The 21,234-nt window shown below is 41.3% G+C and overlaps 1 protein-coding gene across 1 annotated transcript in view; it reads right to left on the reverse strand.

Annotated features, from left to right (window-relative positions):
* Positions 1 to 237: 237 nt before the first annotated feature.
* ZBTB9 (zinc finger and BTB domain containing 9) overlaps positions 238 to 21,234 on the reverse strand; it is a 41,172-nt gene continuing 20,175 nt past the window's right edge. Inside the window, 2 exon segments of the mRNA XM_041761963.1 lie at positions 238 to 832; positions 2,212 to 2,318. The gene's annotated coding sequence lies outside the window, so the exon portion shown is untranslated.

A 21,234-nucleotide genomic window follows, 5' to 3' on the forward strand; every position in this document is an offset into this window, starting at 1 on the left:
AGTGTCCAACTCTTGGTTTTCACTCAGGTCATGATCTCTCAGAGTCATGATATCAAGCCCCATGTGGGGCTCTGCACTCAGTATGGAGTCAGCTTGAGATTCTCTCTCTACTGCTCCTTCTCTCTCTCTTTCGCTCTCAAATAATAAAGAAATAAATCTTAAAAAAAAAAAAAAGATATGAGGAATGCCTGGGTGGCTCAGTGGTTGAGCATCTGCCTTTAGCCCGGGGCGTGATCCTGGAGACCTGGGATTGAGTCCCGTATCAGGCTCCCTGCATGGAGCCTGCGTCTCCCTCTGCCTATGTCTCTGCCTCTGTGTGTCTTTCTGAATAACTAAAATCTTTAAAAAAAGAAGATATGAATCTCTTAAGAGGGCAGATCCTACGTTCCTAAGGAACATGCACTTTTCCCAGAAGCACAACAAGAAAGATTTGAAGAAGACACAGGCCAACAACACCAAGGCCAGGAGTCCCCAAAGAGGTCAAGCCCAAGATCCCAAAGGGCGGCAGCCGCAAGCTCAACTTGCCTGCATTGTTCACCCCAAGCTCAGGAAATCTGCTCGTTGCCGCATTGCCCAGGGTCTCAGGGCTCTGGAGTCCGGAGTCCAAGACCAAGGCTCAAACAAGACTCAGACTACAGCTGTGACTCCAGCTGCAGCTCCTGCTGCGGCTCAGGCTCCCAAAGGTGCCCAGGCCCCTTTGCACAAAGGCTCCAGTACAGAGGCTCCAGTCTGCCAGTGTGAGGACAGAAGGCCGGGTGTGACCCATGGGCTTCTATCTGCATGGGGCTGGTGTCCTCCTGCGCTATTTGTACAAATAAACATGCAGCAGGATCTGTCAAAAAAAAAAAAAATGAGATGAAAAATTCATGGCAATGAGATAACCTCTTTACCCCAGTCAGAGAGACCAAAGTTAGAAAGGTGGGAAATATGAAACACTGGCCAAGAGCTGGGGAGCTGGGATCCTTGGGCAACTTTTGTGGATACATAGAGAATACTGCCCTCTGGAGAGGCACCTGTGGTGCTTTGTGCTATTGGCACATGTGCCGACTCTCACCTGGGTTCAGAGCACAGAGAAGCCCTGCCCAGACCCGTGCAGAGACAAGCCTGGGAACCTTCATCCCAGCCTGTGCGGGAGTGCAAGCAGCTGGGATGAATGCCAGCATGAAGCTTGCAGTGGCCGACTTGCTTTCTTTTTTATGATTTATTGTTTATTTTAGTTAGAGAGCACAGGGCAGGGGGCGGGGGGCGGGCAGAGGGAGAGTCTCAAGCAACCTCAGCACTGAGTGCAGAGCGCACTGTGGGGCTTGATCCCATGAGCCTGCGATCACGACCTGAGCCAAAACCAAGAATCCAGCGCTCAACCGACTGAGCCACCCAGGCACCCCAACAGTGGCTTTCTTTCTTTTTTTTTATTTTCAGCAGTGGCTTTCTTAAAGCAGATGTGGATAGATCATTTTCAGTGGAAATAATTTACTCTGTAGCCTGTGGAAACTGAAAGAGGAAGAAAGCTTATATTTAAGGGGCTCTAAATAGGAAGGCAAGGTGATTTTTCACATTGAGATGATTACAAATTTTAACAATTTTAACAATATTTTACATTTTAACAATATTTTATTTGTTTTGCTTCATAGCATTAAAGTCACTTAATCGGTTTGGTTAAAGTCAAAAAGATAGAAGAAAGAATCCAGATTATATGATGTGGCTCTTTTAGGAAAATAAAATACTTTTATAATGTCAGTAATGGTCGTCTCTTCACAGAGTCTAAAATAAATTAAAAAAATAAACTCATGGTCAAAATACAAAACTGACCAATTAACTGGACAGAGTTTACCTCTCAGTGACTCCACAATTATTTACATCCTCTATTTTTCCTAAATTTATTAGCAGAATCGTCTTTCTATATTTCTTTGGATACATTTGCAAAGTTGATTAATTTTAATTAGTTAATTATTCAATGGTATTAATATCATTTTAAAGTCCCCATAGTAAAATGTAACCTAGAGCCAAATCTGAGGGGTGGAGATCATGTATAAAATTTCTATCAAATGACAAGCCCTAATTTTTGTTGAAAGTTGATTAAATCAAGAAACCCAGACCAGCATTTTAAGTCACAAATTGAATCAACCTGATTAAAATCAGACCCTCTAACTCCAGATACTAGGTGCAATTTATGCTGATAAATATTTAAGACAGTTGGCAATTCCCGATTACCTCAGTGATCCCTGGATGATGATTCTTGGAATAGCTGGACAGGCAAGGGGGGTGGGGGTGCTCCAACCTACATTCGGAGCGGGCACATTGCAGTGGTCTCTCTGGACCTGGAAACAAAGGATTGACAGCTGAAAAGTATTGCCACCAATTGGCTTTAACTTGTCCTGGTTTACTGATGTAAAATTGCTTAGGTTGAAGGTATATTTGCAAACTCCTTATTAGGAGATCAAATTTACACTGGCTTGCTTTGTTGTACTCAGAATGCTCAGATACATTTTTATTAGCTTCTGGGAGCTCCGGGGGTTTCTCATAAGTAAGCTTCTTGTTAATTGCCTTTTTCGTACATAAACAAAATCTCAAATTGGAAAAATGAAAGGAAATGAGGAATGAAAGTTTCTCTACTTAAAATGCAACTCTTTTGTAGCTTTAATGCATTCATTTTCCTTTTTCACTACTTACTCAACATGTTTTTATGATCCATGGGGTTAACTGGCCTCAATTAAAATTGGAACTCGGAAAAAATATGTATGTAGTCCAAATGATGGTGCTTTTTTCCAGTAATAGTTCTTTTTTTTAATAAATTTATTTTTTATTGGTGTTCAATTTGCCAACTTACAGAATAACACGAGTGCTCACCTCAGTGCCCATCACCCATTCACCCTCCAGTAATAGTTCTGAGGAACAATGGGGTCAGTTTGAGAAAGCATGATCTTTACAATCATTCAGACCTGGGTTTTAACTGGAGTCCACCAATTAGCTATAAATTAATGATTCTTTGGCAGTTTCTGTTCTGTCGAATGGGAATTTCACCTTCCTTGCAGTTGATATGAAGGTTAAAGATGTGAATAAAGTGCCTGGCACATGAGAGACAGTGTTTGATAGTATTCCCTAGTGTGATTCTGGCCAGAGTTTGATGGTTTAAGCATGTCAATCTTGTGGGGGTTTTGCCTTTTTTTTTTTAAGATTTTATTTGTTTATTCATGAGAGATGAGAGGCACACACAGAGAGAGAGAGAAGCAGGCTCCATGCTGGGAACCCAACATGGGACCCGATCCCAGGTCTCCAAGATCACAACTTGGGCTGAAGGCGGCACTAAACTGAGCCACCGGACTGCCCTGCATTGCTTTTATATATAGCATGATCTGGTGGACAGTTCTTGCCCTTCTGTATATTCTTTTCGATGTGATTTAACTTCCACCTGAACTTGAGACATATCTGAGTTCATTGATTTAATGATTTAATCTTCACTATAGCCTACGAAGGTCACTCCTCAAGGCCATCAACATGAGTTCACAATCCAAAACTGGAAAACCCACAAGGAAATAATCCACCATGAATGAAAATTTACCTACCTAACAAAGAGCAGGATTAGGCCCTGGATCACTTCAGACAATGGAATTAGTATAAGCTTCAAGCTATAAGTATGTTAAAAGTTACTGACATCATAAAACAAAGAATCAAAAGCATGAGAAATAACAGAATGTTATAAAAAAAAGGTCAGGTATCAATGATTACAAATGATTATTATAAACTCAATGGATGAATTAAACAAATGATTACAAGTAGCTGAGGTTAAGGGAGCCTGGGTGGCTCAGTCAGTTAAGCATCCGACTCTTGGTTTCGTCTCAGGTCATGATCTCAGGGTGGTGAGGTCGAGCCCAGTATTAGGCTCTGTGCTCAGCATGGAGTCAGCTTGAGATTCTCTCTGCCTCTCTTTGCCCCTCCCCCTTCTCTCACACACTCTCTCTCTGGAATAAATAGACCTTTAAAGAAAAAAAAGTAGCTGAGCTTAGAATTGAGCACTAGAAGATATATCTAACAAAATTATCTAAAATGTAGCACAGAAAAAGGGATGCCCTGCTGATTTAGTGGGTAGAGGGTACAACTCTTTATCTTGGGGTCATGAGTTCAAGCCCCAAGTTGGATGTAGAGCTTAAATAAATAAATAAATAAATAAATAAAAATAAAATGGTGAGTTAAAAAAATAAAATGTAGCAAGAAAAATAATAGAGGAAAAGGCATAGTGGGTATAGTGAGATGTTTGAACAAATGTCTGTAAAAAATTCTGAGCACCAGAGACTCAAGAGAATAAGAGGGAATGGAGAAAATGCTCATTTATTTACCAATTTATTCAACAACTAAGCACCTAAAGTGTGCCAGGCATAATCTTTCACCAATAATGAGGTGATGAGATCATGGTTGATCATCTCCCAGAACTGATTTTGGACAAGAATTCTCAGTCTCAGGAAATTAATTCCAAGATACACTACTAAATATTCATCCAGATACACCAGAGAGAAACTGAAGAACTCAAAGATGGGGAAAACTTTGAAAAGAAACCAGAAAGAAAACATGTTTTCCATAATACAGTGATGCCAGGACCAATAATAAATTTCTCAACAGCAACTATAGAAACCCCAAGACAGATGATTATTGTCTTCCTAGTTCTTAGAGGAAATACCTGATACCTTGGACCATCACACCTAGCTAATCCATCATTTGAGGATAAAAGTGCCTTGAACCTTGAAACTAAATCCTTACTGATTTTTCAGACAATTGGAGAAATATGAATATAGACAAATTTAGATTGTATGAGGAATTATTCTTTTGTTAGAATGATATTGTGGGTAAGTAGGAAATGTCCTTATTTTCAAAAGATGAATACTCAAGTATTCAGGGGTGAAATTTCTTGATGTATGTAATAACTTTCCAAAAACCACAATGAGGGCAGCCTGGGTGGCTCAGCGGTTTAGTGCCACCTTCAGCCCAGAGCATGATCCTGGAGATCCAGGATCGAGTCCCACGTCAGGCTCCCTGCATGGAGCCTGCTTCTCCCTCTGCCTGTGTCTCTGCCTCTCTCTCTCTCTCTCTCTCTCTCTCATGAATAAATAAATAAAATCTATTAAAAAACACAATGAGCTATTATTTCATCTAGTCATATTGTCAAAAGTAAAAAAGAAAAGTCTGAAAATACCAAGTATTGGCATTGGTGGAGGCATAAATTGGCTAACTGGAAAGTAATTTGGTATCAAGTGGTAGAGTCAAAGATGCAGTTTCCTTCTGCCCATTGATGCTGCTGATGGAGAAGGTGGTCAAGAGGATGTGATGGCCATTTGACCCTTGAGCTGAACCCAAGGCTCCTCACACACTCCCCTCTGCTTGGAATGTACATTCTCCCTTCCATTCTCATGGTGGGAGCCTATTTCAAATACGAAGCCTTGAGAAAGAAATATGTTATTGAGACCATCTAGATGGGATACATGACTGAACCAAGTTAAAGCCTCTATATAAACTTATAAGATTTGGTGGGTGGGTGCTGGGGATCTATTCACTGCCCAAGACAACCCCATAAGTAACTTCCCTTGATTATTAAAACTGCCACCTACCAATCTGAGGTGCCCCACCTCTTTATTCTGTCTCTCCCTCCCCCTGTAGATGGGGACTAGTTTCAGATTATACCAGGAAACTCCTAATGCTGTGAACCAACAGTGACATTTTAACTTTATATCCTAGCGAAAGTCTACATGTTCAGAGGCATAAGCTAGATGGTCCTACCACACTGTGTGCTAGTTAGCAGTTAAATATATATGTCCTTCCATCTTCAGCATGCATTTTCCAACACTTCCCAGTCTTTTGTTTATCGGAACTTCCCTGGAATCTATCACACAGAAGTGCTATCTGAAGATTTTATTTATTTATTCATGAGAGACACAGAGATAGACATAGGCCAAGGGAGAAGTAGGCTCCATGCAGGGAGCCCAATGTGGGACTCGATCCTGGGACTCTAGGATCATGCCCTGAGCCAAAGGCAGGCACTCAACCGCTGAGCCACACAGGTGTCCCCAGAAGTCCTATCTAAAAAAAAGCCCCCAAAGCCCCCATTAGCAAGGGGCACAATCTTAGCATAGAACTTTGTGCAAGAATGTTTATTATCTAACAGCTGGATCAGTAACATAGTATTGTGAATACTGCATCACCTGTGATGTGAGGTAGCCAAGAATGTTTGCTTTAAATCTAATCAAGCCTGGGACACCTGGGTGGCTCAGCGGTTGGGCATCTGCCTTCGGCTCGGGGAGTGATCCTGGAGTTCTGGGATCGAGTCCCACATCAGGCTCCCTGCATGGAGCCTGCTTCTCCCTCTGCCTATGTCTCTGTGTCTCTCATGAATCAATCAATCAATCAATCAATCAATCAATCTAATCAAGCCTTTGGACCCTAAATTACAGTTATAAGGAAATATAGAGGAAAGAGGAACAGGCTAAACACCACCACAAGGAAACAATCAGACCCAGAAGTGAGGATATTTCATAGGACAACCAGCCTATTCCACCGAATCAGTGTCACAAAAAAAGGAAGTGTTTGAAATTAAAAGAGGCTTAAGGGACACAATAAGTAAACTGATGCAGGATGTCGTTCTAGATTGGATCTAGTTTGGAAAACCAGACACCATGGGGATAATCTGAATTATCTGATAAATCTGAATCTGATAATCTGACACCATTGGGGAAATCTGAATATGAAATGGACATTTGATGATATTAAGGAATTACTAGTGTTCCTGTTGTTAGATGTGTTTGTATTAATTTGGCCTATGTGAGTAAGAGTTCTTTTCAAAATGTAGGCACAAATATTTAAGACTGAAATATCAAGACATCTAAAATTCTGGATGTTAAAAATGTAAAGTAAGTTAATTTTTAAATGTTTTTTTAAAAGACTTTATTTATTTATTAATAAAGACACACACACAGAGAGAGAGAGAGAGAGAGAGAGGCAGATACACAGGCAGAGAGAGAAGCAGGCACCATGCAAAGAGCCTGACATGGGACTCGATCCCAGGTCTCCAGGGTCACGCCCTGCGCTGCAGGCGGCGCTAAACCGCTGTGCCACCGGGGCTGCCCAAGTTAATTTTTTTTAAGTGAGGGTGAAATAAGGTCATCTTCCTTCAAAGAAAAACTCAGAGTGGAAGATTCCTAAGGGCTGTATTTCAGGATGAAGGAAAAAACGGGACATTGAGATGCAAGGGAGAAAAATTTACAAATAAAGACTTGAGTACATGTAAACATGTTTAGATTATATAAAGCAATAATAATAGCATAAATATGGGGTATATAGAATAAGTTACAACTGTGTACTAGATACAGTAACACATCAGATGGAAGGGAGATGGTCAGTGTAGTAGCACTCAGAGGCCCTTTATTTTTCTGAAAGAAGGTATAGAAGTTAAGTAACTTTAAACTGTCAGGTATGCATGTTAAAATACTAAAGATTTTATTTATTTTTTTTAGAGAGAGTGTGAGTGTGAGGAGGGGCAGAGGGAGAGGGAGAGTCAGCATCTTAAGCTCCATGCTCCGTGCAGAGGCCAGCATAGGGCTTGATCTCATGACCCTGAGATCATGACCTGAGCCGAAATCAAGAGCTGGATGCTTAATTGACTGAGCCATCCAGGCACCCCTATTTTTTTTAATTTTTTTTAAATTTTTACTTATTTATGATAGTCACACAGAGAGACAGAGAGAGGCAGAGACACAGGCAGAGGGAGAAGCAGGCTCCACGCACCGGGAGCCTGATGTGGGATTCGATCCCGGGTCTCCAGGATCGCGCCCTGGGCCAAAGACAAGCACCAAACCACTGCGCCACCCAGGGATCCCTTTATTTTTTTTAAGTAATCTCTACCCCCAACATGGAGCTCCAGCTTACAACACCAAGATCAAGAGTTGCATGCTCTACAAACTGAACCAGCCAGGTGCCCCAATATATTAAAGATATTTACCAAAAGAATAAAAACAGGAGTATAACTTTCAAACCTCTAGAAAGGAAATAAAGGAAAAAAGAAAACACAATCATCCCAAATGCAAGCAGGAAAGAAGGAAGAAGCATCATAAGAAAGTCACAAAGCACAAGATGATAGTAATAAGTCCAAATATATCACTAATCAAAATAGATATTATCTTCCTATCTTTCCAAGGATTGTTGGGTTGGAAGAATTTTAAATATGAAGCCATATGCTATTTACTAGAGCATATATAAAACAAAGAGGTACAGAAAAGTTTAAAATAGATAGATGTAAAAAAAACATATCAGACAGGGTGCCTGTGTAGCTCAGTTGGTTAATATCTATTGATTTTGGCTCAGGTCATGATCTCAGGGTCCTGGAAGCAAGTCCTGTATTGGGCTCAGTGTGGAGTCTGCTTAAGACTCTCTCCCTTTCCTTCTGCCCCCTTTGCCACTGCTGCATGCTCTCTCTATCTCTCTCTCTCTCAAAAAATAAAAAAAATAAAAAAGACATAGCAGACAAAAAACTAACATAGAGAGAGGATCGGGGACACCTGAATGGCTCAGTGGTTGAGCGTCTGTCTTCAGCTCAGGGCATGATCCTGGGGTCCTGAGATCGAGTCCCACAGTGGGCTCCCTGAAGGGAGCCCGCTTCTCTTTCTGCCTATGTCTCTGCCTCTCTCTGTGTGTCTCTAATGAATAAATAAATGAAATCTTACTCTGCCTATGTCTCTGCCTCTCTCTGTGTGTCTCTCATGAATAAATAAATGAAATCTTAAAAAAAAGAAAAGAAATGAAGAGGATCACCATCAACAAAATGAAAAATCAACCTACTGAATAGGGGAAGATATTTGAAAATGATATATCCAGTAAGGGGTTAATATCCAAAATACATAAAGAACTTATATAACTTGAGGTGCCTGGGCCGCTCAGTCAGTTTGCTTTTAGCTCAGGTCAAGATCCCAGCATTCTGGGATCAAGCCCCCACATCAGGCTTCTGCTCAGCAAGGAGCCTGCTCCCCCTGTTTGTGCTCTCTCGATCTCTCTCTGTCAAATAAATAAAATCTTGTTAAAAAGAGCTTATAAAACTCAACCCCAAAAACCCCACAAATAATACAGATGGCTGCCCAATAGATACATGAAAAGATGCTCCATATCACTCATCATCAGGGAAATGCAGATCCAAACCAAAATGAGATATTACTTCACACCTGTCAGTGTGGCTAGAATCAAAAAGACGAAAAACAAGTGTTGGCAAGGATCTGGAGAAAAAGGAACCCTCCTGAACTGTTGACAGGAATGTAAATTAGTGCAGACGCTGTGTGTGGATAAGAGTATGGAGGTTCTTCAAAAAATTAAAAAATAGAAATATCACATGACCGAGTAATTCTACTATTGTGTATTTACTCAAAGAAAATGAAAACCCTAAGGGGCTCCTGGGTGGCATAGTCAGTTAAGCATCTGACTTTTGGTTTCAGCTTAGGTTATGATCTCAGGACGGGGTGCTGAGCCCTGAATTGGGCTCCATGCTCAGTGTGGAGTCTCCTTAAGACCCTCTCCCCCTCTGTCCTTCCCCACCCTGTGCACTTTCTCTCTCTCAAATAAATAAATAAATCTTTAAAAAAGGAATATGAAAATGCTAAATTGAAAAGACATAGACCCCCCACCATGTTTATTGTGGCTTAATTTATAAGAGCCAAGATATGGAAGGAGCCCAAGTGTCCATTGAGAGATGAATGGGTAAAGAAGTAGTATATATGCACAGTGGAATGTTGGGAGCTGCGTGCCAGGAAGGGGTTAATGGATCAAGCAAAGGCTCTCTGCTGACTCTTCCAACCGCGGCCCACCTGTCTCACCCTTGTTGTTGAAGGCTTGTGGCTCAAGGACGTATACTATAGCTATCTATTCAAGGGCGCATACTGTTGCTGTCTACTGTGAAAAGACATGTCTGGAGAACTAAGCTTAAAATATCCTGCTTGTTAAACAACCCTGCTTTATAAAAGAGTGAATAATACAAATAAAGTTGGCATTGTGGCTGAATCCGGCCCTATGTCCCTCCTGCTCCCACTCTGTTTATGTCTCCTTTCTTTTCCTCATTCCTTTACCCTCAGCCGTGGACGGTTGTCGCCCCCAGCGCGCGCGACAGTGGAATATTACTCAGCTATGAAAAAGAATGACATCTTGCCATTTGCAACAACATGGGTGGATCTAGAGGGTAGTATATTAAGTGAAATAAGTCAGAGAAAGACAAATAACATATGATTCACTCATATGTGGAATCTAAAAAATAAAACAGATGAATAAACAAACAAAAAGCTGAAACAGACACATAAGTACAGAGGACAAACTGACGGTTGCCAGAGGGGAGCAGGGCAGGGTGCTGGGCAAAGTGGGAGAAGAGGAATGGAAGAAATAGGCTTTCATTATGGAATGAATAGGTCACAGGAATGAAAGGCACAGCATAGGGAATATAGTCAATGGTATTGTCACAGTGTTATATGATGACAGATGTCAAATGTTACCACACTTGAAGTGAGCATGGCATAATCTATAAATTAGCCAGATCACCACTATACACCTGAAACTAATGTAACATTGTGTGTCAACTATACTTCAATAAAAATGAAATAAAATAAAATAAAATGCCTGATGATTTTTTATTTTTTTATTTTTTCCTGATGAGTTTAAAAAAAATGAAGAGGATCTCTATATAATCACAGATGATATAATGCACAAGGAAGAGTTTAAAATTCTTAATTGTATGCACAAAATAACATAGTTTATTTTTTTAAAAAAGATTATTTATTTATTTATTTATTTATTTATTCTTAGAGACACAAAGAGAGAGAGGCAGAGACACAGGCAGAGGGAGAAGCAGGCTCCATGCAGGGAGCCCGACGTGGGACTCGATCCAGGGTCTCCAGGATCACACCCTAGGTTGCAGGCGGCGCTAAACTGCTGCGCCACCAGGGCTGTTCACATAGTTTATAAATATAAGAAGCAAACACGAACAGAACCAAAAGGAGAGATTTATAATTCCCAATGGCAATGGGTGATTTAACATGTATCTGAGAACTATCTAGTGAGAAGTAGATTAGCACCCCATAGATAAGCAATCTTGCATACAAATGTTAGAGAATTCACGTTCCTGTCGAGTCCATGTGGGACACTTACAAAAATGGCAAAAATTGACTGTGTATTGGGGAAAAAGTAAGTCTTAGCAAATCGCAAAGGTCATTATCATAGAAGACAATATGCTTAGACTACAATGCAATCAAGTTAAAATCAATCTTTTAAGAAGATACTTTTTAAAAAAGATTTTATTTATTCTTGAGAGACACAGGCAGAGGGAGAAGCAGGCTCCCTGGGGGGAGCCCGATGTGCGACTCGATCCCAGGATTCCAGGATCATGCCCTGAGCAAAAGGCAGGTGCTCAACTGCTGAGCCACCCAGGATCCCACACACGCAACTTCTAGATGAGTCAGAAGTCCAGTAAAGGGACTACATCTCGAATGTAAATAGCACCTGCAGCTGGAATCCCACCAGATTAAGTCACAGTCATTTTTCTAGGATTACACTTGACTTGCACAGACCAAACTGGTGAATTAAATGGGAAGGGTTAGGAGTCACTAGCTCTGCTTCTTTCAAGTCTTTGATGGGAGTGTCAATGTCTTCATTTCCCTCAGAGATGCAGTGTTGCTTCTGGTTTACTATCTTGGCAGGGGGTGGAGGTTCTAGAGGCTTCCACTTATCCCTGCTGACCATAATGACCCCATAATGATCCCATAGGTAAGAGCCAATGTGGGGATTCTGACATTGGCCAAACCTCCATTCCAATTACATTCTCAGGAACCAGGGAAATATGGTGAGTTCATGGGCCAACTGGGCCTGTTGAGAGTTACACTTGGGAGTTGAGATTCTATCACCTATCCATCAGATACCCCTACTCTGGGTAGGGGTGAGCCTTGCTGGCATTTTGAATCCCAAGGAATTAGCATCAGATCAGAGCCATTGTCTAGTAGCCCCCGAAAGGCCCAGGTAATTCCTTTTCCCCAGTGCACTGTCACTCCAGTAAATAGTTGTGGGTTCCTTTGGGAATGCTTGAAGGAAGATTAAGGTGTTTATTTTTGGCGGTGGAGCAAGGTCCTTTCTCTAGGGAACCTGGCTTTTTGAAAGTGCTTTGGGTCTGCAAACTGACTGGGTTTGGGTCTGGACACTGAGTGAGAGGGCATCATACTCTACTATGGTGACCCAAGTTAGGTGTTTGGCTACCAGACTTAGAGTTTTTCCTGTTACATGGATCAAGCAATTCTAGTAGGCTGATTATCTATTTCATCCCTAAAGACACCATGATCAATTAGTTACCACTAGAGATCTCCATAGGCCAAGGCATTCTGATTACTGAACCATCCCCAATGCCCTTTATGGTTGAGGTGTCCACCCTGTGTTTGACAGTTAAGTGCTTCTACTTGGCCTCTGCTACAATGGAACAGTACCAACATCTTCATTGAAATCAGAAGTGCATGGGCAGCCTGGGTGGCTTAGCAGTTTAGCGCTGCCTTCAGCCTGGGGCGTGATCCTGGAGACCCAGGATCAAGTCCCACGTCAGGCTCCCTCCATGGAGCCTGCTTCTCCCTCTGCCTGAGTCTCTGCTTCTCTCTCTCTCTGTGTGTCTCTCATGAATAAATAAATAAAATCTTTAAAAAAAATCAGAAGTGCAGTTTAATCAGCCATTAGAAATGACAAATACCCACCATTTGCTTCGACGTGGATGGAACTGGAGGGTATTATGCTGAGTGAAATAAGTCAGTCGAAAGACAAACATCATATGTTCTCATTCATTTGGGGAATATAAAAAATAGTGAAAGGGAATAAAGGGGAAAGGAGAGAAAATGAGTGGGAAATATCAGTGAGGGTGACAGAACATGAGAGACTCCTAACTCTGGGAAATGAACAAGGGGTAGTGGAAGGGGAGGTGGGCAGGGGGATGGGGTGACTGAGTGACGGGCACTGAGGGGGGCACTGGATGGGATGAGCACTGGGTGTTATGCTATATGTTGGCAAATCGAATTCCAATTTAAAAATATACAAAAAAAAAGTGCAGTTTATTTTTTTTATTTTTATTTTTTTTAAGAAGTGCAGTTTAAAAGTGGCATGCCTGGGGCACCTGGGTGGCTCAGTCAGTTGGGCATCTGCCTTCAGCTCAGGTCATGATCCCAGGGTCCTGGGATCAACCCCCCACATCAGGCTCCCTGCTCGGCGGGGAGTCTGCTTCTCCCTCTCCCCCAGCCCCTCCTCCTAGCTTGTTCTCTCTCTCTCTCTCTTTCTCTCCCTCTCTCTCTCTCTCAAATAAATAAGTAAAATCTTTTTTTTTAATAAGTAAAATATTAAAAAAGAAAGTGGCATTCCCTACAGTCATAACTGGCCTACAAGGGAGAGAAACCACAGACCTTTTAAAGGATAGAGGTGCTTCCCTCACAAATATATTTCACAATGCCTTCCCCCTTCACATAGAATATAGTTAGGGGATAGGTCACACATGATAAATCCAATCCAACATGGCAACCTCCCTGCACATCTGTATTTCCTCCTTCACTTCACACCAGAAAAGCTCTGGCATCTTGACTAAATTAAACCTCATTAAACTGGAATATTGACTTCAAGTTTCAGTCAACCAACCAAATAAATTAAAGTCACCTCTAGCTACACAAGCTAACATACTACACCTGGAATTCTAGTAAGCATATTTATACAAAAAATTTGATATAGTGGGAGCGTCTGGTTGGCTCCATTGGAAAAGCATGTTTTTTTTTTTTTTTTTTATCTCAGGGTTGTGAGTTCAAGCCCCAAAATGGGTGAAGAGATTACTTACATAAATTAAAAAATGTTTAAAATTTTTGATATAGTGGTTTTTAAAATTTTTCTGATCTAGTGTTATATATCTTGCCCTCCTTGATTTACCAACCTAAGAACCCATTCCCACACATATTCTGCAGTTACTACCAACACATGTTAGAAAAGTCCTGCAATTCTTTTTAGCCCAAATTACTTTCTCCTGGGTTGTATTGTGTTCCTGTACCTCTGGAGCATGCTAAGGCTAACAATATTTATGGGCCTAGTGGCAAAAGGGGGTGGCTGTGGTGGATCCTGAGGAGAAGAATTATCATCCTCTTTCAAGGCATCTGCTTCAGGTCAGATTGTCACAAGTTTTTTAAGTAGAGGAAAACTATCACTTTCAGACATGAGAGGGCAAACTCTGGGGGCTCAGTATGACCTGGGGGTTCAAGATTATCAGTTTTATTTGGATGTCTCAGTTCATTTGGGATGTCTCAATTTCAAGGTTCAGAATCCCATTCTTTCCAGATCAGTGCCCTAACTTTCACACGACAAACTTGGCAAGACTGTTAATTCAATAGCCATTATAATTCAGCAACCTACACAATTAAATTTTGGTTTTGATTTTTAGTAATATCAGCCCTGGAACTATAAGAAATAAGAAATTCCTTTAGGGCTATCATGGAAGCTTCCATGACTTGAGCTGAGACTTAATAGACTGAGCTATTATTTTCCTTTTATAAGTGCTCAAGTATACTAAAAAAAAAAAAACAAAAAAAAACACCTGTCCCACACCACAATCTTTATAGTCAAAATCTGTAAGATTTTTTTTAAAAGTAATCTCTACACTCAACACAGGGCTCGAACTCACAACACCAAGATGAATAGTTGCACACTCCACTGAGTGCTAGGCCATTGGCACTTTTCCTGGTCATCGTTAATGTCATAACAGTGAAAGGCCACAGCCACATAGGCTCCCAAGGCATGTGCTTCAGTTGGCACTTGATCGCAATCAACTACATATGATAGATAATCCAAGTAATTGTGATGTCACTGCATGCTATGGATTACTAGCAGCCCATTTCTCATTGACAAAGAGATCAGTGCCATGCTCAAGCCAAAAGGTGTTACCAAACCAATGCCCAAATGCCACCTCCATGGGTCTACTTCCTAGGACCATTCCTGGTACCAATTCTTTATTACTTTGTGTCTAATTGAGAGACAGAAACCACATAGTAATTTAAACAAGGTAGCTTAATGTAAAGAATTGTTAAACAATGATAGGTCAGTAACTACAAAGAAGTTAAGAAGTATCCTAAAGCTGAGGGGAATGCCCAAGCCTATGGTTCAGAACTTACTGGAGAAGGTATGGCTGCAACCTACTGGATGGCAGAGAAGTTTGCTGGGTTTCCCAGGCCAGAGCTAGTCAGCAATCACCAGGCAAGCAGGACACAATCCTCCAGAGCGTGGGTGAACTGAGGCTGGTGGGCAGACATGCAGAGACAGCTGAGGCATGTAGAATATGTGGTGTTCACCTCAAGTGGGAAATAACTGGGTTGAAGCAAGCTGAGGCTGGTGGGTGGGCAGGCAGAGGGAGTCTGGGCACTGTACAGCCATGAGGCCTGGAGTGTACTGGGTCTGCACTGGGGCCTCTGGGGCTTCATGGTGGCTGCAGGCCTGCATTCTCTGGGTACGTGGCTGGAGCAGAGCACTCCTGGATGGTCCCTGTCTAGGCCAACACAAACACACACATACACACATTGCTGATCGACCATGTGTCAGGGGCAATAAACGCAAAATGCTGCATATTGGAACCAGGAAGAAAAATTCCGTTCTTCCTTTTGTCCTCCTGTGCCCTCTACATTATACTCACTCTACAGAAGAAGTGCTTAAATAGTCCAGTCCATTACTGCAGAGCAAGTTCTGAAGGGTGAATTTGGAGCTGAGAGTTAATAAATTGATAGCTGGCATAATACTCTCAATTACTTTGCTATAGTGCTTATATACAAACAGTTCTGGGGGGAGGGGGGAGAAGAAGAGAAGGAATGTGCTTACAACTCATTTGTCAGGCTATTGCAACATTTATTTATTTAAAACTATTTATTCATCTCCTACTATGTACTAGGTCGTTGTAGGTCCTAGCATTACAGTAATGAACAAAAGAGATCAATTGCCTGCTCTCATAAAACTCACATTGTAATGAGTGAAGACAGACAATAAATAAACAAACATATAACGATATCAATTGGCTATAAATGATAGTCAAATAAAGCAAGAAAGGACTGCCAAGTGAAGAAGAGACCCGCCCCTTCAGCTATGATGGGGTAGCTAGTACAGACTAAGCTTGTCACCAAGAACAAGAAAGGCTGAATAAAGCTAAAAACAAAATAAAACAAATTTTATTTGAAGGCATCAGACAGCTACCAAGACAGCCAGAATTTGAGGGGCCAAGTTTCCAAAAAGAATGAAAAATCATTGAGGTGCATCCAAATTCTACTCAATTCTTCATAAAGAATAAGTCTTTGCTAGTTTATAAGTGGCACAGGGCGAGACACTAAGAAGCTGGTCAGAAAGTGGCCACTAAGAGGCCAAGAAGCTCAGCAGCTTCCTCAATGACCTCACAGGGATGAGGGGGCTCTTGAGACAATCAGGACCTGAGGGGCCCAGATCCTGGGGGGGAGAGTCCCCCAAATGAACTTTCTTTGTGAAGCATTTGCCTCTTTGCAAGGGGCACAGTGGGAGGCTGAGGAGCTGAAAGGAAAACATATACCAAGGGGATGAGAATCTAAACAGAGTTCTTGGCTATCTCATGGTGTTAGGGATGTAAAACATGGAGTTCAGGCCAGTTAAGGAGGAGAGTTCCCTATAAACCCCAGGCTGTCAGTTAAATAAGAGCTAAATCCTTGGAGTTAATGGAAAACCAGAAATCTAGGACACCTGGGTGGTTTAGTGGCCGGGCATCTGCCTTTGGCCCAGGGTGGTGATCCTGGGGTTCTGGGATAGAGTCCTGAGTCTGGCTTCCTGTGAGGAGCCTGCTTCTCCCTCTGCCTGTGTCTCTGCCTCTTTGTGCCTCTCATGAATAAATAAATAAATAAATAAATCTTAAAAAAAAAAAAAAATAGAGGAAAACCAGAAATAAGAAATAGAGAAAGCCTTACAGAGCACAACAGCCACAGATTAGTTCAATTCCTGATCAATGTATCTGTCGTATCTCTAACTTCCTGCCTAGAGAAGCTAAAATAAGTCTTCTCTGAAAAAAGATAACTTCATCTAGAGTCTCTACAATTTTTTTTTTTTTTTACAATTTTTCACATAAAATATTCAGCATTGAATAAAAACGTACCAGTCATGGAGCACCTGGATGGCTCAGTTGGTTGAGTATCCAGCTCTTGGTTTCAATTCAAGTCATGATCTTGGGGTTGTGGGACTGAACCCCATTATGGGCTCCACACTGGGCTTACTGACTGCTTGGGAGTCTTTCTCTCCTTCTCCTTCTGTCCCTCCCCTTGCTCATGCTCTCTCTTTCAATAAATAAAATCTTAAAAAAGAAAAAAATACCAGTCATACCAAGAAATGGGACCAAGAAATAAAGTCAATAGGAATGGACCCTTAGGTGATCCAGATATTGAGGTATCAGATGAAGATTTTAAAATACCTAATTAATATGTTTAAGAAAAAAGACACAATGGAGAGTTTTCAGGAGAGCTGGAATCTATAAAAATCAATAAAGTGGAAATTCTAGGGACACCTGGGTGGCTCAGTGATTGAGCGTCTGCCTTTGGCTCAGGGAGTGATCCTGGATTTCCAGGATTGAGTCCCACATCGGGCTCCTTGCATGAAGCCTGCTTCTCCCTCTGCCTGTGTTTCTGTCCCTCTGTGTTTCTCATGAATAAATAAATAAAATCTTTTTTAAAAAGTGGAGATCCTAGAATGTAAAAATACAGTAAATGAAATAACTTAATAGATTTGACAAAATTGACACAGCTGAAGAGATTAGTGACCAGAAAAATGAGTTAGTAGAAAACATCCAGACTGAAACAGAGAGACAAAGAGATGAAAAATACCAAAAAGAGCGTAAGATACATGTAAGAATGGGTAAAAAGTGTAACATATGTGTGGTTGGAATTCTAGAAGACAAAAAGACCGAGAATGTGACAGAAGCAGTATTTGTTAGAATCATGGCTGAAAAATTTCCCAATAATTAATTAATAAACATCAAACTACAGATTCAAGAAACACACACACTTATGCATATGCATATCTGCTGAAAACCAAAGAGAGAGGGGGAAAAATTACAGCAAATAGCTGTTGCTGCATTCAAAATCCAAAAAGACCAACAGTCACTGTGCATCTTTTTGGTAGCAGAAGACGTAAGGTGCAGTAAGTTCCCCTCTACCTTGGAGATGTATTTGGACACCTTTTTCTTCACTAATATGAGCCCCAAATCTGTGTATGGCTTGTCTTCTACCCTCTGGCATACCTGCATCTTACAGGGGTATCCAGGCTACTTGCTACTTCCTATATCCTGGCCCAAGATGTTTTTTTTTCCCCCAGGATGTTTTTAATATAGTTGATCAGCATAATATTCTAGAGAATGTCCAGATGACCAAGGTCATGGTAGCCTATAATGGAACAAGAGAGCAGGAGAGTAGCTCTGGGAACGACCATGACCATACACTGCAATCTATTGCATGTGAATGTGAGTTGTTTCTGATCTTCCTTCCTGATATAGAAAAGAACACAATTACCAAATCAAAAGCCATATACAAGATCCAGAGGCTATGTTGGACTACCACGGAGTCCACTACCATCCACCATGATCAATCTAGTTTTCACAGGCATCACAGTGCTGAAATAAATGGAAATATATATAACAACTGTATTGTTTAAGTATCTGAGGATGATACTAATCTATGTCTTCCATGTAGAATGCAAAACTACTTCTAACTTATCTTGGTTTGGTGGGAAGAGGAAAGATAGTTTTAGGGGATTTTACTTGTCTTTTCCTACCATTATGGATCTTACTCCATTGGCCTGGGAATTACTGTGAGGGCCTACCAAAATCTATATATATCCATCCTTACCATGCTCTTAGGAATTAGAGATATTACCAGAGGATGTGTCCACAGATCCACTATGAGAAAAACTTGGGTCAGGACTCTATCACCAAGGCTCCATACACTACTTAACAGGGGGGACATGCTATCACTTTAGGTACCTGATACAAGTGCTACCTGAGACTCTGAAACCCACACCTCTCAAAAGATCTTGCTGTTTTCTCTTTTTTCCTGTGTACAGTTTCCTTAGTTAATTGTATCAGGTCCCTTTAGGATAAGAGAAATTGCTACTGCTTTGTCACAGTCCTTCCTTAAGATAATTCAGTCTTTTCTGGGTGTGTGAATTGGCTCAAGCCTAGCAACTGAGTGGGGGATTGTGATTTTTTTCAGTAGCAAATATCAGACTTTGGTTCAACCACTCTTGATCTTTTTTTGGTTATATAGATTGAGTAATATCCTAACTGGCTTTCTATCTATCTTGTGCTGGGAATTCCATGGCCTATTAGCCATTGACACAAATCTCCATGGTTTTTTCCCCTCTGGATGCCATTCTGGCTTTGCTGCTTATTATGGTAATTATATCCACCTTGCCTCTAATTAAATCAGGGCCTCTGCTCTTTCAAAATCCTATCACCCTCATTGACCCCAGGGACTCTGGTTCCCTATCAACCTCCTTTATTATGAAACTTAGTTTTCAAAGAACAGCTACTACTGATATTCTCAACAATGTCAGTGCTCTTATCTAGCACATTTTTTACTGCTTTATTGAGGAGTGTATCCTCTGAGCCTTTCAGGGAACACAGTCAACTGATAGGATCTTTGATCTTAAGATAAATCCATTCTAGCATGTCTATACTAAATTTCCCAAGGCAGTTCCAGCATCTCCATCTACCTTTATTATGGGGTACTGTTTTTCCAAGCATCAAGGAGCTTCCTCAGTGATGTACTAGGATCAATTCTAGATGTCTTTTCCAGAACATTAAATCCCAAGTCACAAAGAGTGTCCTTATATTAATATATTCTTCTTTATCCAATCTTATGTCCCAATCCCCTTGGTCCAACACCCTCAAAACTGGCATATTTTCCCAGTTACTACTGGTATATATTAGAAAGATCCATGAATATTTTTTTAATATTTTTTTTTCTTCCCAAATGGAGTCAATATTTCCCCAGGTGGGCTGTGACAAAAAATGATCCAAATTATTGACCTAGAAACCATGGGAGGTTGGGGGCAAATCTTCAGAGGAGTGAATGATCCCCTGAGTGAATGATCCAAATTATTGACCTAGAAGCCATGGGAGGTTGGGGGCAAACCTTCAGGTATCATCTTACAAGGCATTTGCCTCCACATGTTTCTGAATAAGTGGAAGCTGTTATCATCCAACAAAGGGGAAATGAGACATTTGTTTAGGTCCAGCAAGTTCAGGGGAATCTGGAGCTCAAGCATGTCCACATAATATCCCCATTTCAAGTACCAGAGTGTTGTCATTCTCTTCTTATCAGGGCACTGATTTTGATGTAAGAGTCTTTTTTGTTGTTGTTGTTGTTGTTTTGTTTTTTGAGAGAAAAAACAGGGAAAGGAGGGGCAGAGAGAGGGGGGGAATCTTATGCAGACTCCACACCTAGTGCAGAGCCTGATGCAGGGCTAAATCTCATGACCCTGAGATCATGACCTGAGCTGAAATTAAGAGACTCTCAACTGACTGAGCCACCCAGCGACCCAGATGTAGGAGTCTTAACAGCTTTTAAGCCTTCTCTATAATTCTGCTACTGTTGAAATCAAGTCCTGTGCCTGGTTCTCAGCTCAATCCTTCCTGTATTCGGGAAGGTAGTGAAGGGCTTACAGCAACCAAGTAAATGCTTAACCAGGAGAAAGGCCACTGTAACAAGGCAAGAGAGCTTTGAAGTGTTTTAACGTAGTCTTGTCCACTCTCTCCCTGGCTTGGTGGCAGTCTCAAAGATGGCAGATTGTATTCCCAGTGTGTGTACTTGGGTTCAGAAGGAAAAGAATGGACCTTGTTCCCAAGGAATTATGTTTGTCTGTTTTGATCTGACTGGAGTTTTCCTGAAGGATTAACATAAGGACCTTACCTTCATTTCCCTATGTCAGAACTCTACCCGGGCAGAGTTCCCTATGCTGAGGATATTATTTGAGAATATTGAAAGACAAATGAAGAAGCTGCTGCCTTCTGGGGCAAATAAAGCTGTTGGAGCAAACAACAGACACAACAAAAACCTGGGAGGAAAAGCCAGAGAGATTTGGGGAGGAACAGGGATCTTGAAAAGCTCTCATGTATACCGTGGGAACTCAAAATCCATACATATGTCCAGGGAAGAATGTATGCTCAGAAAAGACCTG

This window comes from Vulpes lagopus, chromosome 1, assembly GCF_018345385.1.
Source record: "Vulpes lagopus strain Blue_001 chromosome 1, ASM1834538v1, whole genome shotgun sequence".
NCBI classification, from domain to species: Eukaryota; Metazoa; Chordata; class Mammalia; order Carnivora; family Canidae; genus Vulpes; species Vulpes lagopus.